Consider the following 22,601-nt stretch of genomic DNA (forward strand, 5'->3'; position numbering starts at 1 on the left):
GTCTTTTAGTGTTATTATGAACATTGCCACTACATTCAGAGATATACAGAATACAAAATATTGCTAAATGTAAAGGCAACCTAGAAGTGTCCTTTTGTGTAGTGAAATAACTATAACATGCACATGCTGCTGCTGCTTAACTTTAGCATGTACACTTCAACTGTGGAATTGGGCATGGAATGGTAACATCTAAATTAACTAATTTTTTTCAAGTCAAAAATATTATTTAACATCACTGAACCAGCCTACATACATCAATTTATATCAACAAAACTAAGTTTTATGGGTTAAATCAAGCAGAAATAGCTCTTTAAGGTAACAATTGCAAGTCATCACTGTATACAGTGAATATTGATTTGATTAAACAAAATGCCTTTGGTCCCCTGTTAGATGGTAAATTGCGACATCTGTTTGGTTGCTTTGCCATTTCTTACCATCACAAACACACTGTAAATATTTTGGAGGTCAGATCTCAAAATTTTATGTTGACTTGCTGCATTGCTGCAAAATTGTCAGTTATCTCAATTAAATTATGTGAACTAAATGTCTTTTAACACTGACACTTTAGTTGAAGATTTTCAATGCAAGAATTAACATAAAACTGAGTTTTGTCCTTCAAAATCTTTCTACAGTGTATTTTTTATGGCAAGAACTGGTGTTTTAGTTTCATTATGAACATTGCTATTACATTCAGAGATAATCAGAATACGAAATATTGCTAAATATAAAGGCAACCAAACAGGTGTCACACTTTACCATCTAACAGGGGACCAGTGTCCTTATGTGTAATTAAATCACTACAACATGCACATGTTGCTGCTGCTTAACTTTACCATGTACACTTTAACTTGTGTGAAAATGGGCATGGAATGGTGAATAAAAAAATGGTAACCTGTTATTGTAATGGCGAATTAGCTAATTTTGTTCAAGTCAATTATTAAACCTTACTGAATCATTCTAAATACATTAATTTATAACAACAAAACCAAGTTTTATGGGTTAAATCAAGCAGAAATAGTTCTTTGAGGTAACACCACTTTATACAGTGAATATTGATTCAATTAAACAAAATGCTTTTGGTCCCCTGTTAGATGGCAAATAATGAAATCTGTTTGGTTGCTTTGTCATTTCTTACCATCACAAACACACTGTAAAGATGTTGGAGGTCAGATCTCAAAATGTTATGTTGACTTGCTGCAAAATTGTCAGTTATCTAAATTAAATTGTGTGAACTGAATGTCTTTTAACACTGGCACTTTAGCTGAACCAATTAAAGATTTTCAATGCAACAATCAACATAAAACTTTTGAAGTGTTCAAGTCAATTATTAAATTGACAATTATTAAACCTTACTGAACCAACCTAAATACATTAATTTTTACCAAAAAAAAAAAAAAAAAAAAAAAAAAAGTTTTATGGGTTAAATCAAACAGAAATAGCTCTTTAAGGTAAAAATTGCAGGTCACCATTTTATACAGTGAATAGTGATTTTGTTAAACAAAATGCCTTTGGTCCCCTGTAAGATGGTAAAGTATGACACCTGTTTAGCTGCTTTGCCATTTCTTACCATCACAAACACACTGTAAATACTTTGGAGATCTAGGGCCAGATTTACTGAACAGGGCAAATTAGTGTGAGAGCGCTAAACCATAAAAGTGCTGATGGTAGTGGAAAGTTCAGCGCGTGATCTACTGACGAAGCACAAATTAAAGAACACACTGACGCAGCTGGATCATTTCCGTAATGACCAACACAATCTACCAAGAGAAGCGCAAATTAGCGTCTGGTTTAAGACTTTTGCATCTAAAAGGTAAACTCCTACAAATGAAATAAGGTCAGCCGCAAAAATATCTGTGTCCACGCCTTTTCAGAGCTAATTTTTCACCGTCTTTAGTAAATCCTGAAAGTAGGTTTGTGCTGTTGCAAACTGTTCATAAATCTGACCCCAAATCTAAAATTTTTATGTTGACTTGCTGCATTGAAAATTTAGGGCTGCACAATATATTAAAATATCGCAAATGTACATATCACAATATGCATATTGCAATGGCATGTGATATCTGAATGATTTAAATATTTTACGTTAAAGGTTGACACATATAGCAGAGAATAGATTGGGTAGGAGACTGTTACTTAAGTGTGACTTGCTTGACATTAAAAAGAGTTATTAAGCGCAATAAGCTGTGGAAAACAACTCATTTTGGTAACTCACACTGTCAGACACACACCTGAAGCACACGCACAAAAAGCAGCCTCTCAGACATTGTGTGATCCCGGATTCAGTTCTCTTTCGTGGCTCATTGTACTCGAACAAATACACACAGTTATTTCAAAATGCCGGTCTTGGCAAGTATTAATGTAAACACAGATGGATATGTCTTAAGTGAAAATTATCAGTTAGGAAAGAAATAGAATGCGTGTATATATATTGGTTATATAATTTACAGTTTTTAAATATATTTAAATATAATTTAAATTAATTAAAACGATATCATATCACATATTGCATATTTTTATTAACTGGTGTGTTAGTGTTGTTATGAACATTGCTATTATATTCAGAGATACGAAATATTGCTAAATATAAAGGCAACCAAACAGGTGTAGCACTTTACCATCTAACAGGGGACCAGTGTCATTTTGTGTAGTTAAATCACTACAACATGCACATGCTGCTGCTGCTTAACTCTATCATTTACACTTTAACGTGTGGAAATGGGCATGGAATGATGAATAGAAATGGTAACATCTAAATTAACTTATTTTGTTCAATTCAAAAATATTATTTAACATCACTGAACCAACCTACATAAATTTATATCAACAAAACTAAGTTATATGTTTTAAATCAAGCAGAAATAGCTCTTTAAGGTAACAACTGCAGGTCACCACTTTATATAGTGAATAGTGATTCTGTTAAACAAAATGACTGTCAGATTCCCCTGTTAGATGGTAAAGTGCGACGCCTGTTTGGTTGCTTTGCCATTTCTTACCATCACAAACACACTGTAAAGATTTTGTGGGTCAGATCTCAAACTTTTATGTTGACTCAATTTAAATATATGAAGTATGGATGTTCATTTTGCATTTTTTCCCCCTGACTGACAGGTGATGCTTGTTACCCAATCATTATCCGTTAACTGACAAGATTAAGAGGTTACATTAGAATTAAATTAGAATAGATAAGTGTCTGTGACTCATTATAGTTTTTTTTAACAATTGCTAGGACACATTTTTCAATATTTATGTCACTTTTTCAAAACTCTTCACTCAGTTCTCCAAACCAACTTTCAGCTTCACAGCAGTTAATTTTACATTCAGAATGCACTAAAACCACCAAAACACTTCAATCATGTCTCAAATCATGTCATTCTTCCTGAACACTAGCAAAGGTTTCTCCCAACAAACAAACTTTCTCACTCATAAAACAAAACAAAACAAAAAACACTAACAACAGGCAGCATTATACAATATTTTCTGCTGTTTTTTGCTGTTCAGAATTCACTGCAGTTTGTTACATTGTTCATGTTTACATTAGTGTACAACATTATTTCTAAGTTTCTCCTTTTGTATAGATGATGAAAATTAAAGACTAACACTTATGTAGGTGTTCAGCTACATCTAATTGTTTTTAAGTATTTCATTTTTTAGATTTGGAATATATTTCAATATGGTACTACTGTAGAAATGTTGCAAATTTTAGCCTGAATAATAACCGTGTGAATAATTTTGAAAAAGTGAATTTTGAAATGTGACCTAGTGATTATAGATAAATAAATAAAAACTGTAATAGCAGCTGTAAATGGGGGCTTATTTATCATTCAAAATTAATGTTAAACACATTTACACAAACACATGTAGATAATCAAAGTATCACTGCCTTTATAGGATCGTTCACACCATCATCCTGAGTGACTAAAGACACAGAATGATAATATGCAGTGAGAAAGTCACATATACTAAAAACTTAATGAGTCAAACTCTTTTTGTTTAAGATATAATTTAAAACTGTGATCTAAAGACTGAATGATTTGGCCATAACTCATTATTATCCTTGATATTCTAACATAGGTAATTTCATGTGTATTTAGAATTGAGCTTGCTGCACAACCCCTGCTGGCAATTTACATTTCAATACAGGGAGGCTTCAGAGGCCAGTTTATCACAGGTGAGGTACAGGCCAAAAGAGCTTACTAACTACCAATACTGTTACCAATGTCTAAGACTCTGTAGGCCTTCTCAAATAAATTAGAGAAGATGCTGGGATTTACCCAAATTAAATTAATTTTTTTTTTTTTTTTACCACCGCTAGGACGCATTTCTCAATATTTAGGTGAAGAGCTTTGAAAAATGACCTAACCAACTTTCAGCTTCACAGCAGTTAATTTCACATTCAAAATGCACTAAAACTACCAAAAACACTTAATTCATGTCTCAAATCATGTCATTCTTCACAAGACTAGCAAAGGTTCCCCCCAACAAACACACTTTGTCACTCATAAAACAAAACAAAACAACAACAACAAAACAGAGCATTACAAGATGTTTTTTTTTTTGTAAAACTTCTTTACAAAACAAAAATGACATTATCTACTGTTTATAATTCACAGTAGTTTATGTTACATAATCCATGTTAAAATTACTGTACAAAATTATTCCTAAATTTTCCCTTTTGTATAGATGGCGATGAAACAAAGACTAACACTTGTGTAGATGTTCAGCTTACATCTAATTATTTTGATTGTATTTGATTTTTTTTAGATTCAGAATATATTTCAATATAGTGTTACTGTAGAAATTTAGCAAATTTCAGTCTTACTCATTTTTGTGTTGTGTTAGGTCTTGAACTTATATTGAATAGTTTTGTAAAGAATATGTAAGCATGTGTGAATTGGCCTATATAGAACATAAAGCTTTGGTGATGTTTTTGTCTAAGTGAGAAATGAATTGTATGTTACATGACAAAAAGTTATTTGTCATGTAACATAAACTGCAGTGAATTAGAAACAGTAAACAGTGTCATTCATGTTTTGTAAAGAAATTTTACAAAACAAAACATTGTGTAATGTTCCTGTTTTTTGACAAAGTGACAAAGTGTGTTTGTCGGGGGAAACCTTTTTCTAGTCTTGAGAAGAATGACTTGAGTTGACACATGAATTATGTATTTTAGTAGTTTTAGTGCATTTTGAATGTGAAATTAACTGTTGTGAAGCAAGTTGGTATGGTAATTTTTCAAAACTCTTCACTCAGTTCTAAATATTGAGAAATGTGTCCTAGCGGTGGTAAAAACTGTTTTAATTTAATTTGGGTAAATCCCAGCATCTTGTTTATTTGAGAAGTTCCACAGATACTTAGACATTGGTAACAGTATTGGTAGTTAGTGAGCTCGTTTGTCTGTACCTCACCTGTGATAAACTGGCCTTTTTGAAGCCTTCCTGTATTGAAATGTAAATTGCCAGTGGGGGTTGTTATCATGTCTGCTATTTCAATAAGAAACCTTGCTGCCATTTGTGCAGCACTGTAACACTACAGAATTTGCAGTGTCTTATTCACCCAGTTCACCAAACCAACTTTTTAGCTTCACAGCAGTTAATTTCATATTCAAAATGCACTAAAACTACCAAAACACATAATTCATTTCTCAAATCAAGTCATTCTTCCAAAACACTAGCAAAGGTTTCACCCAACAAACACACTTTGTCACTCACAAAAAAAACACTATCGACAGGCATTATACAATATTTTTTGCTGTTTTCTGCTGTTCAGAATTCACTGCAATTTGTTACATGGTCCATGTTTGCGTTACAGTACAATTTTTCCTCCCAAGTTTCCCCTTGTGTATCGATGGTAGTGAAACTGAAAGATGAATACCTGTGTAGGTGTTCAGCTACATCTAATTGTTTTGATAGTATTTTATTTTTTAGATTTGGAATATATTTCAATATGGTATTACTGTAGAAATGTTGCAAATTTCTGTCTTATTCAATGTTGTAATAATGTGTTCAATCTTTTAAACTACGTGAATACATCTTTCACTTAGACACAACCACTGCCAAAACTATATACAGGGCCTAAAATTAACTTTTGCCACATCTGCCTATGGCCAGTGACTTAAGAAAATTTTCCAGCCATACATATTTTTTACTGGCCATGAAACTGTTTTTGCCAAAACAGGCAGTAATGACACCAACATTTTAGATACTAGTAAAGATTCACAATTTTCTATTCCAATTTCAAGACCACATCTAAAACCACTAGCCTAACTAATATAAATGTAAAACATTATTAAACACAAATAAACAGTCAGTAATAAAATAACAAATAATCAAATAACAAGCAAAAGCACAAATAAATACAAATGATATTATTCAAAAGATACAAATAAAATGAACCGTGCTTTTCAGGTTTTTCAGGTAGGTCTAACAGTAGTTTTCAGATACAGAAATTAAATAAAGTAAGGAAATGTAATATAACACTGCATAGCCTTCACTGTAAATTAAACATCCTTATTAATGAATCCTTATTAAAGTTACAAAAGTTATTAAGTCAACAGAAGTGAGGGATAATTTTCTTTGGCCTTTGTTGTTTGATTAACATTAAAAACGCAGACAACGCATTGATCTAATATACTGATACTGTATATTAAGACCTAACCAACTATGTTTACTGGGATACTCACTGTTTTTTGACATTTTTTAATTAATTTGTCCACTTAAGAGCAAAATGTCATGAAAGACAGCTCAGTTTAGTATTTGTGCGCTGTCAAGAGATGCTGATTTTTGGGCATGCGCTTGTTTGCGCACACAAAACTTTCCTCACAGCACACGAAATGAGCTCCCTTTTGTGCCTTCTTGCACTTGAATATTTTAATTGTCAAGGCTTAAACTCTCTTGATGATGCAGCGCTGGCCCGTCAACTGTCCCAATCGTTGTTTATGTTTGTTCACATTCATGCTTTGTTAGAATTCATAAAAATGTTACCAGCCAACTGGCGTGACACCGTTTTATACACTCGCCAACACAAATTTTTACTCACGTTTGGCGGTTGGCAAGTATTAATTTTATGCCCTGTCTATAAGTACAGGCCAATTTTACATGCTCTTTTCAAAAGTGCTCAACTTAAGTTCAAAACTGAACAATATTATATTAAATAAGACATCAATTTGCTATATTTCTACAGTAACATCATATTGAAATATTTTCAGAATGTAAAAAATTATCTATCAAAATACTATCAAAACAATTAGATGTTGTTGAACAACAGTGTTAATGTACTCATGTTCTCAGTGATAATCTGATAATATTTAGTTTATCTAAATTGTCATAAAACAAGACAATACATAAAGCCTGCTGTTTAAAGATCAAAATTCAAAGTTTTATGTTGATTATTGCATCTAAATATTAAACAGTTGGCTCAACTTAAATTAAATTTTCAAAGTTCACCTGAAACTAAAAGTTAATTGAGCCAACTGACAATTTTGTAGCAATGCAGCAAGTCAACATACAATTTTGAGATCTGACCTCCAAAAACTTTACATTGTGTTTGTGATGGCAAGAAATGACAAAGCAATCAAACAGTTGTCGCACTTTACCATCTAACAGGGGACTCTAACAGAGTCAATTTGTTTATCAGAATGACTATTCATTATATAAAGTGATGACCTGCAATTGTTACCTTAAAGTGCTATTTCTGCTTGATTTAACCCATAAAACTTCGTTTTGTTGGTATATATATTGATGTATGTACATTGGTTTATTGACCATGGTTGGTTTATTGATGTTAAATAATATTTTTGACTTGAACAAAATAAGTTAATTTACCATTTTAGGTTACCATTTTTTATTCATCATTTCATGCCCAATTCCACACAAGTTAGTGTACATGGTAAAGTTCAGAAGCAGCAGCATGTGCATGTTAAAGTGATTTCACTACACAAAAGGACACTCGTCCCCTGTTGGTAAACTGCAACACCTGTTTGGTTGCCTTTAATTAAAGTGCCAGTGTTAAAAAAAAATTGAGTTCATATTAGGGATGACCATAATAAACGACAGTAAGACTTTTGACCAATTAATACCTGTAGTAAACAATTTAAATCATTTTTAAAGTAAAGTAATATGCTACACATATCATTCAAAATTGTTGTGTATGTCATATTTTATTTTAACATTCAAAAATGTAAAATATGTATCGTTTACAAATGAACACCAAACATAATATGCTATTTTATAAAATAAAAAAGATAAAAAGTGCTGCTTTATGCTGCTATTTGCACATGTAAAACTAAACCTTTGTGGTATTTTAATGGGCCACAGACACTTATCCATTATAATTTAATTCTAATTTAACCTTCTAATCTTTTCAGTTAACAGATAATAATCGGTTAAAAGGCATCGGCTGTCAGTCAGGAAAAAAAAACATCCAAAATGAACATCCCTAGTTCATATATTTCAATTGTCAACAAAAATGTTGAGATCTGAACTCCAAAATCTTTACAGTGTATTTGCGATGGCACAAAATGCCAAAGCAACCAAACAGATGTCGCAATTTACCATCTAACAGGGGACCAAAGGCATTTTGTTTAATCATATCAATATTCACTGTATAAAGTGGTCACATGCAATTGTTACATTAAAGAGCTATTTCTGCTTGATTTAACCAATAAAACTTTTTTGTTGTTATAAATTAATGTATCCAGGTTGGTTCAGTAAGTTTTAATAACTGATTTGAACAAAATTAGCTAATCTGCCATTATAATAACAGGTTACATTATTTTTTATTCACCATTCCATGCCCATTTTCACACAAGTTAAAGTGTACATGGTAAAGTTAAGCAGCAGCAACATGTGCATGTTGTAGTGATTTAACTACACAAAAGGACACTGGTCCGCTGTTAGATGGTAATGTTTGACACCTGTTTGGTTGCCTTTACATTTAGCAATATTTCATAATCTGATTAGCTCTCAATGTAACAGAAATGTTCGTAATAAAACTAAAACACCAGTTCTTGCCATAAAAAAAAATAATAATATTAAATATTTATAATTATAATATAAATAATATTTTGAAGGTCAAAACTCAGTTTTATGTTGATTGTTGCATTGAAAAACTAATGTGCCAGTGTTAAAAGACATTGTTCACATAATTTAATTGAAATAACTGACAATTTTGAAGCAAGTCAACATAAAGTTTTGAGATCTGACCTCCAAAATCTTTACAGTGTGTTTGTGATAGTAAGAAATGCCAAAGCAACCAAACAGATGTCGCAATTTACCATCTAACAGGGGACCAAAGACATTTTGTTTAATCAAATCAATATTCACTGTATAAAGTGATGACCTGCAACAGTTACCTTAATGAGCTATTTCTGCTTGATTTAACCCATAAAACTTATTTAGTATTTAGTTTGGTTCATTGATGTTAAATAATATTTTTTGACTTGAACAAAATAAGTTAATTTAGATGTTACCATTTTTATTCATCATTCACTGCCCAATTCCACACAAGCAAAAGCGTTCATGTTAAAGTTAAGCAGTAGCAGCATGTGCATGTGCAGTAGTGATTTCACTACACAAAATGACACTGGTCCCCTGTTAGATGGTTAAGTGCAATTAGCAATATTTCATATTCTGAATATCTCTGAATATAGCAGCAACATTCAGTTCGCATAATTTGATTAAGCCAGCTGAACATTTTCAATGCAGCAAGTCGATATAAAATTTTGAATCTTCACCTAATATTGTCACAGACAAACCAGGCTCTACACTCACACAGAGGTTCTAATCACCCACACCTGCAGCCCATCAGCACCCTCATCAACAGCAGCACAAAAGACTCACGCTCTCACTCGGTCACTGTCCGGTCTTGTTTGCACATGGTCTTACCTGTTTGCTTACCTCAAGGACTCATCCAAAGATACTTACCTGTCTCCTGTGTGTTCCCTCGACTCCTCGTTGTCTCCTCGTCTCCCGTGAGTCCATCTGTGTCTGCTCAAGCTCCAAGTCTGTCATCCGTCTGCCAATCCTACAAAACCAAGACAAGTATCAGTTCTACATCAGTACCTGCCAACTTATTAACCTGCTTTCACTCACCTGCTCTCTGTCATTATTCTGGTTGTTCAATAAACACCTATACCTGTATTCCTGTGTCGCTGTCTCCTTCTGTGTTGTAACAAATATAGTGTGACACCTGTTCAGTTGCTTTGTTTTTTGTTTTGTTTGTTCCCTCTATTGATGGCAGTTGTATTTAATTTTATACTGGATGAGTGTATATTTTGAAATACTTACTGTTTAAAATTTCAATTTTAAATAAAATTTCATATTAATGTACATATTAGTTTTTATATATATATACACACACTACCAGTCAAAAGTTTGGAAACATTACTATTTTTAATGTTTTTGAACAAAGTCTCTTATGCTCATTAAGGCTGCATTTATTTCATAATAAATACAGAAAAAACAATAATATTGTGAAATATTATTACAATTTAAAATTATGGTTTTCTATTTTAATATACTTTAAAATATAATTTATTTCTGTGATGCAAAGCTGAATTGTCAGCATCATTACTCCAGTCTTCAGTGTCACATGATCCTTTAGAAATCATTGTAATATGCTGATTTATTATCAATGTTGGAAACAGTTGTGCTGCTTAATATTATTTTATAACCTGTGATACTTTTTCAGGATTGATTGATGAATAAAAAGTTAAAAAAAAATATCAGCATTTATTTAAAATAGAAATCTTTTGTAACAATATACACTACCGTTCAAAAGTTTGGGGTCAGTAATTTTTTTTCTTTCTTTTTTTTTTTTTGAAAGAAATTAATACTTTTATTCAGCACAGATGTGTTAAATTGATAAAAAGTGATAGTAAAGATTTATATTGTTAGAAAAGATTTATATTTTGAATAAATGCTGTTCTTTTATTCATCAATGAATCCTAAAAAAAGTATCACAGGTTCCAAAAAAATATTAAGCAACACAACTGTTTTCAACATTGATAATAACTGAGCATCAAATCAGCATATTAGAATGATTTCTGAAGGATCATGTGACACTGAAGACTGGAGTAATGATGCTGAAAATTCAGCTTTGCATCACAGAAATAAATTATATTTTAAAGTATATTAAAATAGATTTTAATTTGTAATAATATTTCACAATATTATTGTTTTTTCTGTATTTATTATGAGCATAAAAGACTTCGTTCAAAACCATTAAAAATAGTAATGTTTCCAAACTTTTGACTGGTAGTGTATATATGTGTGTGTGTATATATATATATATATATATGTGTGTATATATATATATATATATATGTGTGTGTATATATATATATATATATATATATAAAAACGTTTGAATATTTTGTTAATTTATATGGTAATTATCTTGGAATGTATTAGCATTACAGTGAAATAATAATTAAGAAAATTAAAAAAAAATTAAAAAAAATTGTCCTAGAAGTATAAAAAAATAAATAAAACGTTCCTTAAGTAAGCAAAACCTGTTGAAGTCAAGTCAAGTCACCTTTATTTATATAGCGCTTTTTACAATGTAGATTGTGTCAAAGCAGCTTTACATTGATAACTGGTACATTATTTGGCTCTTAAAAGAATAGTGTCAATGCAGGCAGATCAAAGCACTGTTGAATATCAAATGTCAAGTCAAATGTCAAGTGTCCCCAACTAAGCAAGCCAAAGGCGACAGCGGTAAGGAACCCAAACTCCATCAGGTGACATCAGGTGGCAGACAAGTGGCAAATAGGTGTTTAAATGGGGAAAAAAAACCTTGGGAGAAACCAGGCTTAGTCGGGGGGCCAGTTCTCCTCTGGCCAACAGTGCTTTGTTACGATTCAGGTAGCTATAATAAGTCCGACAGGATCGCAACATTCAAAGTATTTATTCCAGTTCCATCCAATTGAGGATCGTATTCATCACGGCTGTTGAGGAACTGTGTCGTGGCTGTCGTGTCGATGAGGCCCTCAGAGTGGATGATCTAGTTGACTCAATCTCTGCTGATACTTCTGGGCTGCGTTGTGGTCGTGTCAAGGCGCAGGTCCTTGGTCTCTCCTGGATACAGCCTGGATCCAGTTGACTACGGTGAACCTCGGGATAACCAGAAAGACTAATATTAGCGTAGATGCCATTCTTCTTCTGATGTAACGAGTACATCAGGTGTTATAGGAAGTGTTCCCGGTTCCGGCTGACCTAATTTATGCAGCCTAATAATCCTTTAACAGATTTGAAAATATAAATTGGTAATGTGTTATGTGTATGCCAGGTTAAAGAAATGCGTTTTTAGTGTAGATTTAAACTGACAGAGTGTGTCTGCTTCCCGAACAATGCTAGGAAGATTGTTCCAGAGTTTAGGTGCCAAATAGGAGAAGGATCTACCGCCTGCGGTTGATTTCGATATTCTAGGTATTATCAACTGGCCTGAATTCTGAGATCGCAATAGACATGAAGGACTATAATGCATTAAGAGTTTAAGAGGTACTGGGGAGCTAAACCATTTAGTGCTTTGTAAGTAATTAGCAAGATTTTAAAATCTATACGATGTTTAACAGGAAGCCAATGCAGTGTTGACAGAACTGGGCTAATATGGTCATACTTCCTAGTTCTAGTAAGAACTCTAGCTGCTGCATTTTGTACGAGCTGTAGTTTATTTATCAGGCGAGCAGAACAGCCACCCAGTAGAGCGTTACAGTAATCTAGCCTTGAGGTCATGAACGCATGAACTAACTGTTCTGCATTTTTCATTGAGAGCATATGTCGTAGTTTAGATATATTTTTAAGATGGAAGAATGCGGTTTTACAGATGCTAGTAACATGGCCTTCAAATGAAAGATTGGTATCAAAGAGCACACCCAGGTTCCTAACTGACGACGAAGACTTAACAGAGCAGCCATCAAGTGTTAGACAATATTCTAGGTTATTACGTGAAGAAGTTTTTGGTCCAAAAATTAGAATCTCTGTTTTTTCTGAATTTAGTAGTAGGAAATTACTGGTCATCCAATTTTTTATATCAGCTATGCATTCCGTTAATTTTGTGAATTGGTAAGTTTCGTCAGGGCGCGAAGAAATATAGAGCTGAGTATCATCAGCGTAACAGTGAAAACTAACACCATGCTTCCTAATGATATCTCCCAAGGGTAGCATGTACAGAGTGAACAGCAACGGTCCTAGTACTGAGCCTTGTGGTACTCCATATTGAACTTGTGATTGATATGACATGTCTTCGTTTACTACTACAAACTGATAACGGTCAGATAAGTATGATTTGAACCATGACAATGCAATTCCACTACTGCCAACATAATTTTCGAGTCTATTTAAAAGAATATTGTGATCAATAGTGTCAAATGCTGCACTAAGATCCAGTAACACTAATAGAGAGATACAACCACGATCTGATGATAAGAGCAAATCATTAGTAACTCTAATGAGAGCAGTCTCAGTACTATGGTACGGTCTAAATCCTGACTGGAAATCCTCACAGATACCATTTCTTTCTAAAAAGGAACATAGTTGTGATGATACTGCCTTTTCTAGTATTTTTGACAGAAAAGTGAGATTTGAGATCGGCCTGTAATTGACTAATTCTCTAGGATCAAGTTGTGGTTTTTTAATAAGAGGTTTAATAATAGCCAGCTTAAAAGTTTTTGGTATGTATCCTAATGATAAAGATGAATTGACGATATTGAGAAGAGGATCTATGACCTCTGGAAGCATTTCTTTCAATAGCTTAGTCGGTATAGGGTCTAACATACATGTTGTTGATTTTGATGATTTAACAAGTTTAGACAATTCTTCCTCTCCTAAAGCAGTAAATGAATTGAATTTTTCCTCAGGGACACTACAATGCACTATCTGACACGATACTGTAGTAGACGGTTGCATGGTTATTATTTTTTCTCTAATATTATCAATCTTGCAAGTAAAGAAGTTCATAAAGTCATTACTGCTGTGCTCTTTGGAAACATCAGAAGTTGAAGCTTTATTTCTTGTTAATTTAGCCACTCTATCAAATAAATCATTAAATAATCATGTTTCTTAATAGTTTTTGTTATCAGTTATGTACATTAGGGTTTTATGTTACATATTCTGTTGTTTAATGAATGTTTATTGCATTATGTAAGTGTTGTGGGTTACCATGATGGTGTTTTGCGTTTGCGTGAATGACTCTTTGCACCCTCTTTACATTAGTATATACTTCAGCTCATGGAAAAGTTTTTTGTGCTGAACTCTGATTCTTCATGTGGCTTTCTCTTTTACCACCTGCATTATTATGGTGGTTGTCAGTATATGTTAAAGGTACAAAACAGATTTTAGTAGTAGTGTGCATTGTTGAATTTACTTGTTTACATTCAGATTTTCTTGTTTGTAAATTACAGTTTTATACTGTAAAATTGACAGTTTGTTCTGTAAATGTGTTTACAGATTTTCTGTATTTTTTACAAAATTATTCTGGCAACCACAGCTGCCAAAATTATTTTGTAAAAACTACGGAATATTTTTTACAGTGTACAAAACTGAGGCAAGGATGTTTGCCAGATGGCCACCACAACCAATACTAGTATCAACCAAAGTCTATGTATCTACTGTCACTTTAATGGCTATGCTGTGCAAAAAGCAGACATAAAAACATGTATACATGCAGATCTTGTCTATACAGTAATACCAGTTACATTATAAAGGTCAACGTACCATTTCATTTCCAGCCAAAGCTGAATCTCCTTTCTTTGCAACTGTCTTTGATTTGTCTTTACAGGTCATCTGAAATCAGACAGAGCAATTGTATGCTGTTAGAAAGTGTGCATATTGGGTTTTAACCTTATCCACAATAAAAAAAGCTGACACATACCCAAAGCAACATATCTTTTCATCAAACCCTAACTCTAACACGACGGTCCCCATAGGGGAGTACTGTCCTTACATTTCAGGTCAGAGTCATGCCCATCCCCCAATGCACAAGTGATGAAAATTAATGAACAGAGCGAGGCACATTTTACTCAAAGTTGAGACGTCACAACAATGTCGTTAAGACAACGGTCCACATAAAACAGCCTAGTATGATGCCCAACTGTCCTACACTTAACATTGTCAGTGTCAAAGAGAAGTAAACAATTAAGGAACACACGATCACTTACTTTCTCGTAAGTGAACATTCACACTGCATTCAGTCACAGTCACTGATGTCTCGTCACACAATTCCTGTAATTGTGAGAAAGACAGGTACAAAACTGAGGCAAGCATGTTTGCCAGATGGCCACCACAACCAATACTAGTGTCAACCAAAGTCTAAGTATCTACTGTCGTTTTCATGGCTATGTCATGCACAAAGCAGACATAATGCAGATCTTGTCTATACAGTAATACAATTTACATTATAAAGGTCAATGTACCATTTCAATTCCAGTCAAAGCTGAATCTCCTTTCTTTGCAACTGTCTTTGATTTGTCTTTACAGGTCATCTGAAATCAGAGCAATTGTATGCCGTTATCATTAAACGTTTCAATTCTGGTGCATAACATTTAACAAATTAATATGAATGTAGATGTTATTCGTTATGCTTTCTCCCAAAAAATAACCCTTAAAATGCAGATTTTATACAAGAAAATCTCTCCAAATGCAAACCACTCACCGCTAGCTCAGGACAGGGTGAATTTTAGCAACTAAAAAGGGCCTGTTCACACCAAGGACAATAACTATAAAGTTATAGTTCTAAAAATCTCTTTCAATATTTAAGAATAGCAGAGTCTTCATAACAGCTTAAACAATAACGGCACAGAGAAACAATATTGTTATAATCACTTTCACAAAGATTATATCCAGCTGAAAAATGCTAAAAACACTGACAGCCAATCAGAATTAATTCTGCTATAACAAGCTTGAGTATTTAGGCAGCAGACAAGCATGTGCTTACAGTAAACAGTAAAATACCTTCTGCTGGTGTGGATGCTAATATAGTTATCATTGTTGGTGTGAACAAACCTTAATTGTTTACTTCTTTTTGACTGAAAGTCACTGCAGTTGTTGCTGCATTGAAAGCATGTCCCGACTGAAAAGAGTGCATATTAGGTCTTAACCTTATCCACAATAAAAAAAAAGCTGACACATACCCAAAGCAACATATCTTTTCATCAAACCCTAACTCTAACACGACGGTCCCCATAGGGGAGGACTGTCCTTACATTTCAGGTCAGAGTCATGCCCATCCCCCAACGCACAAGTGATGAAAATTAATCAACAGAGCGAGGCACATTTTACTCAAAGTTGAGATGTCACAACAACGTCTTTAAGACAACGGTCCACATAAAACAGCCTAGTATGATGCCCAACTGTCCTACACTTAACATTGTCAGTGTCAAAGAGAAGTAAACAATTAAGGAACATATAATCACTTACTTTCTCGTTCACTGATGAGGAAGGATTCACACTGCATTCAGTCACAGTCACTGATGTCTCGTCACACAATTCCTGTAATTGTGAGAAAGACAGGTACAAAACTGAGGCAAGCATGTTTGCCAGATGGCCACCACAAACAATACTAGTGTCAACCAAAGTCTAAGTATCTACTGTTGTTTTCATGGCTGTCGTGCACAAAGCAGACATGCAGAAATTGATTTTTTTGAACAAATACATGAAATGCAGAACAGAGTGAAACACGGTTGACTTTCAGTAATAAACAATAAATAAATAAATAAAGTCTTCAAGAAACTCACCCTTAAACGCCAAGGCCACAAGGAATCCCCATAGTTGTATGTGATCTCCTCATCTGGAAAGATATCTTTTATACTAAACAGGCACAGGTGTGGTCTTCCGTCAACAATTATTGTCTTGACTTTGCAATTTAGGATTTCTGTGATCATCATTCACCAGTCGTCCAAGTGAACCGTCCTCTTTTGTTGCATCTATGCTGTGAGAAAAATAATGCAGTAAGAAACTTAAAACATTCCTAACTGAAACATAAGGTTCTAACTGAACAATATATATTTTTGGGGTTAGGCTAACCTTGGCCTATTTAACCTATATTCAAATACACACTGTGACAGTTAACTTCCCTTCCTAAGAATTTAAAAGGTGAGATGATCCACTTAAGGTCAAAAATAATACCCCCCTAGGAATCACCTTGCTAAACAATAACGATGTTATTGATTATCACTAACTTATAAGTTCCTATTGTTATAAGAACCCTAGCAAAGCTGCTATAGTAATAATAACAGAAATAGTAATATTAATCATAATTATTGTTGGAAAAAATGGCCAGCTTACCAATAACGTGTTCCATTCCATGTGAAGTCAAACAAGTAGTTGCCTTGAACATCTTCAACATGTTTACTTTGAGAGAGAATCCCACGGTATTCAACAACAAAGGTGGATGATTCAATGTGCTCAAGAGCAAACACACCTCTCCCTAAAAGGACAAATAATAATAATAATAAAACATAAACCCAAGTGCACCTATTTATTACACAACTAACCAACTTATCCTTTTAAAGGGTTAAATCCTGTAAAACTGGGTAATGTAATATGAGGTGCAGTAAGTGAAAAAATATTTCAAGTATCGGTTATCACCACAGTGATATACTAGTTGAATTTGGTTACACTATTCTCTGTAACCTATACATAATTTCAAGTATTAATTTTGAAATAAAAAAATATAATTTTATAAGTTATATTTAATAAAGTTTTTTTTGTTTCTTCAACCTTTATGTAAATAATAGGCTGACCCTAGGGCAAAATGTGTGAATGTGAAAGACCATGTTCAGACTGCCAGCAATACAGTGCACTTCTCATTGTCTTATCTCATTGTCACCTCTGAAGGATGCGCGGGAATGCAAGGAAAGGAAATGAGATCAAAGGATCTGAAGGATAGCTTATTTGTATACTGAAATATTCTTGATCACTTCAAAACAACATCAGCTGCACTCAAGGGATCTGCCTTTGGTTTGTTAAAGGATTAGTTCACCCAAAAATGAAAATTCTGTCATCTTTGTTCTGCTGAACATAAAGGAAGATATTTGGAAGAATGTAACCACACAGTTTTGGGGCACCACTGACTTCTATAGTATGAAAAATACTATGGAAGTCAATAGTGCCCCAAAACTGTGTGGTTACATTCTTCCAAATATCTTCCTTTATGTTCAGCAGAACAAAGAAATAGACCATTTTCACATACTGTGATGACACATCAATATCATAAATCCTGAAAAGTTTTTTTTTATATATTTTCATTTTTAAAAAAAACTTAGGTACATTTATCACACTATACTTAGTATTATATTACCTTTGCATCAAAATACAAAAATCTAGTTAACGCTGCTTTGAGGGTGTTTCTAATACAGCAGCTGGGAGTGACTATAAAAATGACATCTTTCTCTCTTCTGACTGCTGTTATCAATCTCTTTTTATTTTTTTTCCTTTTTATTTTTTCTTTTGCTATTTAAGCAAATGGAAACACAAAAAATATATTTAATGTATTCTCTCATTCACCGTATAGAATGTTACCCAACTATGACTTCCGCTTCTGAGAAACCCAAAAATGTGAAAAGGGTCTATTTATATAGGTGTGGAACAACTTGAGGGTGAGTAAATGATGACAGAATTTTCATTTTTGGGATTTGCAGATAGGTTGGATTTGTCACACAGATCTTATTTGATCACTTGCAGTTAACAGTGTGGACAGTCTGCCTGAGAAGATCTGATCTGAGGTACAGAAAAAAAAAAAAAAAATCTGATTTGCCTGAACACAATCAAAGTGCCTTGTGATGCACAACTTACCCTTAAATGTGTTGATTTGTTGTCCCTCAATGAAGGCTTTGTCTTTGCCTGACAGTATGTGTTCTTTTGCATCCTGCTCAGGTTTTATTCTCTTCTTTCTCACCATGTTGACTAAAAACATTCCAGGCAACATGATGAGTATGTGTTTTTATTATATGAATTCTTTATATAAAGTACGTTATTGTCAGACTGTAGTTAAGCCTATATCAATACAAATATTATAAATAATATTCGATAATACAGTCAGCCATTTTGCTTTAGGTATGTTTCTGTTATATATTTCTAATATTTCTGTATCATATTAAACTGTAAATTCATTAACGTTAGGCCTGGGTAAAAAATATTGATTTCTCGATTCTCATTTTTTTTTTAGAAACTATTAATTAATTCCCAGAATCTATTAGTCTTTGCTGTTATCAGATAGTGAATGAAAAGAACACTGTAGGTCACCTTCCATCACAATCACTTTGGGGTTTGTTACTTTTGATAAGAAACTGTCTCAGATTTCAAATTCTGTCAATTTTCATGAGATATTTAAACAACACCGTTTTAGCACTCTGCCATAGTGCCAAAAATCTGCCATATTAAAATGTAAATTAATTCTCTAAAGCATTCATGAACGTAGTATGTTTCACCAACTAATACGTCATTATGTCTATTAACCACAAAATAATTTTGTTTGTACCATAAAAAAACTTTAATACCATGTGCAAGTTGTTCAGAGACGCCATTTTAGCTGCTAATGGGCTAGTACCTTAACTGATATTAGCCCGATTAGCTGCCATGTTTAAAGGTAACTAGTTAAAAACTGTCTGACTCATAACACACTGAGCTATGTACTTTTATAAATAAACACACTTACCTTCGACATGATCAAGTGACAATCTCCCGTTATAGCTCGTCAACTTCGCTTGAATTCTGCTAAATAATCTTAATTATTATTATTGATATCGTCACACCTCGCGTCAAGTGGATTGAAGATCAGAGGCGGGGCGAGCTGACAGTCACGGAAGTCAAATGCAGCCAATCACTGACGAGGATTCCAGTGTTCCACCAATGAATCGTGCGCTAGGGCAGTTCTGTGTGTATGAAGTGTGTATGATACTGCAGTAGCACCAAATTTTCAATAGGGGGAGATTATACACTCTGAGCATACACTGATACACATTGAAAAACGGGTACAACGAGTTTATAAGGACATATTGAGAAAAAGCGGGAGGTGGCTAGGAATGGCCTTATAAGCCTTTCTGCACTGCTCGACTTATGAGGACATTAGCACTGTCCTCATAGTTACGGTATGTCCTCATAGAGTTGGTACGTATCCATGGTTTTTGTCCTCATAATCCGGCCGCACCAACGCACACAAACAAACACACAGAGACAGAGACACCCCCCACACACACAGAGAGAGAGAGAGAGAGAGAGAGAGAGAAAGAAAGAGAGAGAGAGAGAGAGAGAAAGAGTGAGACTGAGGGGGGAGGGGGCAGGGGGGTAGGACAGAGAGAGAGAGAGAGAGAGAGAGAGTGTGAAAAATCCACATTCAAACCAAAATATCTGACTTCCTGTTGGTCGGAGCTAATGACTGTAAATTAGAAAGTTGTCCGGCTTAATGAGAACAATATGTGTACCGAGTTTGGTGAGTGTAGGTAAAAAATAACCCCCCCACTTTTGTCAAAAAGGTGGCGCTACTGAGCCCCTCCACTAGGCTTTGACCATGTCTACTGGTCGAAAAAACTGATGTGTGTTGAGTTTCATGCAGTTTGAAGCATGTTAAGAGCCTCAAAAACACTAAAGAATATTATTAAAGTTTGACATGTTGCCATGGCAACAGTATTTAAGATTTCACAAATACATTCACAGGTCTACATCTGCCCTGTTTTGACATTATTGTGATAAAAGTTTGAGGCAAATCGGGTAAAAAAAAGAGGGTGATCTCAAAGCATTTTGAAAATGACACACTTCCTGCTGCCAGTTGGAGGCGCTATAACTTTAACTCACAATAGTCACATTCATGTGATCAGACTCCTACAACGAACACAATGCTGAAGTTTCATAAAAATCAACCATTGTATGCAAAAGTTATAACACACTTCCTTTTTAATAAAACTTCCTTTTCCCATAAATTTGTTGCCTTGCCACGGCCAAACCGTTCGAGATATCAAATATCCGCTGGCAATTTTACATCCTCAATGTCTTGACTTCATGCTGACCGAGTTTGGTGGTGATCGGATTAATTGCCTAGGAGGAGTATATCAAATTCCAGAGCATGAGTTTTTCAAACAACCCGTAATAGGTCGACTTCCTGTTGGGGTGGCGTATAACTTAGAGCACAAAAGTTGTTAGGCCCGATGAGGTCTATATGCGTACCGAGTTTCATACTAATACGTGCAAGCGTGTTTGATATATGGACCAAGTTTTCGGACTTCGTTCAAGGGGGCGCTGTCGAGCCCCCCTGCTACACCCGGGTACCAGGCCTCTGTGGCATCCTAATGGCCACAGATTCGCACATTTAGGGCCCCAAAAAACCCAAAAACATAGAAAAAAATAATAATAATTAAAGCTGCAAGCAGTGATGAAAGGGCCCTCGCACCCGGGCTCACCGCCACCCGGTGGCCTTAGGAAAACAGTGAACAGTGGGCAACATGCATGTAAGCGAGTAAATATAGGAGAATTATGGCCAAGTCATTTCAAAGTGCCACACTTCCTTCTGCCAACAGGTGGCGCTTTGACCGTAACTGAATATTGCCATGTTGATGTCTTCAGGCCAGGACTATTATCTATTATTAACATTTGAAGATTGGAGCAGATCGGACATTGTATGCCTGAGTTACAACAACTTCCTGTTTCATGGCGAGCCATTTTGCCACACCTAATTCAAAAAACCCATATCAGATGTAAATTTTCACCACTTCTGATGCGTGTGCAAAGTTTCATGAGTTTTCGAGCATGTTTAGGCCCTCAAAAATGTGATTCATTTCAGAGAAGGAGAATAATTGGCCGAGCAATTACAATAGGGTCCTCACACATCGGTGCTCGGTCCCTAATAATAATCCTAAAGAAAACAATAGGGCCTTCGCCTTCGGCACAAAAGAGGCACCAGAAGCCAGCCAACATGGCTGGGAGCATCAGACCAACCGCAACAATGAGCAATTAAAGACCTATTAAGATCGTTTTAGGCAAAAGAGCTGAAAAAAAAATCTCACAAATACAGTCAATAAAAAAGATTTACTGATTTATCACTTTCGACCACTGTGACCAAATTAATGTGGTATGGTCAGAGTGAGGTGACAGTGACACTCGCAAAGTTTGGTGTCAATATGTCAAAGCATTGCAGAGATACAGTAATTTATCAACAGTAAAAATAAAAATAAATCAACAGTAATTTTGGCATCAAGCCTCTAACTCGTTGCTTTGATATGTGAATACGGTTTCGTTTATCAATATGAAAACCATAACTTTTTACCAAAATGGTCTGAAGATGATACGATTTGATTTTGGTGAAAATTGGACCAGCCTTCTAGGAGCAGTTCGAAAAAGTATGTTTTTAAAGAAAATCAAGTTGGTGGACAGAAAGTTTGATTGACTATGGCAAAATTGGCATCAATGTTCTCAGCATGACCCACGGAATCTAATAAGACCAGTCTCAATACAATAGGCCACATTTATGTAAAGCTATTAGCATTTATTTTTTAAATTTCATTATAGAATTTGACTACAAGGAGGCGCTATCTCAAAACCTATTGTGTACCTTCAGAGCATGGTGCCGATGGCACATCCTGAGTTTCGTAATGGTACATCAATGCATTCATATAA

General features: G+C 34.4%; 3 protein-coding genes across 6 annotated transcripts in view; 2 read left to right on the forward strand and 1 right to left on the reverse strand.

Annotated features, from left to right (window-relative positions):
- The window catches only part of med1 (mediator complex subunit 1), a 633,161-nt gene that overhangs the window by 557,637 nt on the left and 52,923 nt on the right, over nt 1-22,601 (forward strand). The gene's annotated exons all lie outside the window — the stretch shown is intronic.
- mier1b (mesoderm induction early response 1b, transcriptional regulator) overlaps nt 11,513-22,601 on the reverse strand; it is a 217,831-nt gene continuing 206,742 nt past the window's right edge. Inside the window, exons 13-18 of one of the 4 annotated variants that reach the window (XR_007927104.1) lie at nt 18,789-20,256; nt 17,280-17,421; nt 16,730-16,923; nt 16,413-16,484; nt 14,712-14,780; nt 11,513-12,110 (exon numbers count right to left, since the gene is read on the reverse strand). The gene's annotated coding sequence lies outside the window, so the exon portion shown is untranslated. Of the gene's footprint in view, nt 12,111-12,407; nt 14,781-15,154; nt 15,219-15,409; nt 15,479-16,412; nt 16,485-16,729; nt 16,924-17,279; nt 17,422-18,788; nt 20,257-22,601 lie in introns of those variants that run through there. The other 3 variants (XR_007927103.1, XR_007927106.1, XR_007927105.1) reach the window with 3 other exon arrangements.
- The window catches only part of LOC127503500 (uncharacterized protein K02A2.6-like), a 362,965-nt gene continuing 352,515 nt past the window's right edge, over nt 12,152-22,601 (forward strand). Inside the window, exon 1 of the mRNA XM_051877432.1 lies at nt 12,152-12,285. The gene's annotated coding sequence lies outside the window, so the exon portion shown is untranslated. The remainder of the gene's footprint in view (nt 12,286-22,601) is intronic.

The sequence above is a fragment of the Ctenopharyngodon idella genome, chromosome 2 (assembly GCF_019924925.1).
Source record: "Ctenopharyngodon idella isolate HZGC_01 chromosome 2, HZGC01, whole genome shotgun sequence".
Classification (NCBI taxonomy): Eukaryota; Metazoa; Chordata; class Actinopteri; order Cypriniformes; family Xenocyprididae; genus Ctenopharyngodon; species Ctenopharyngodon idella.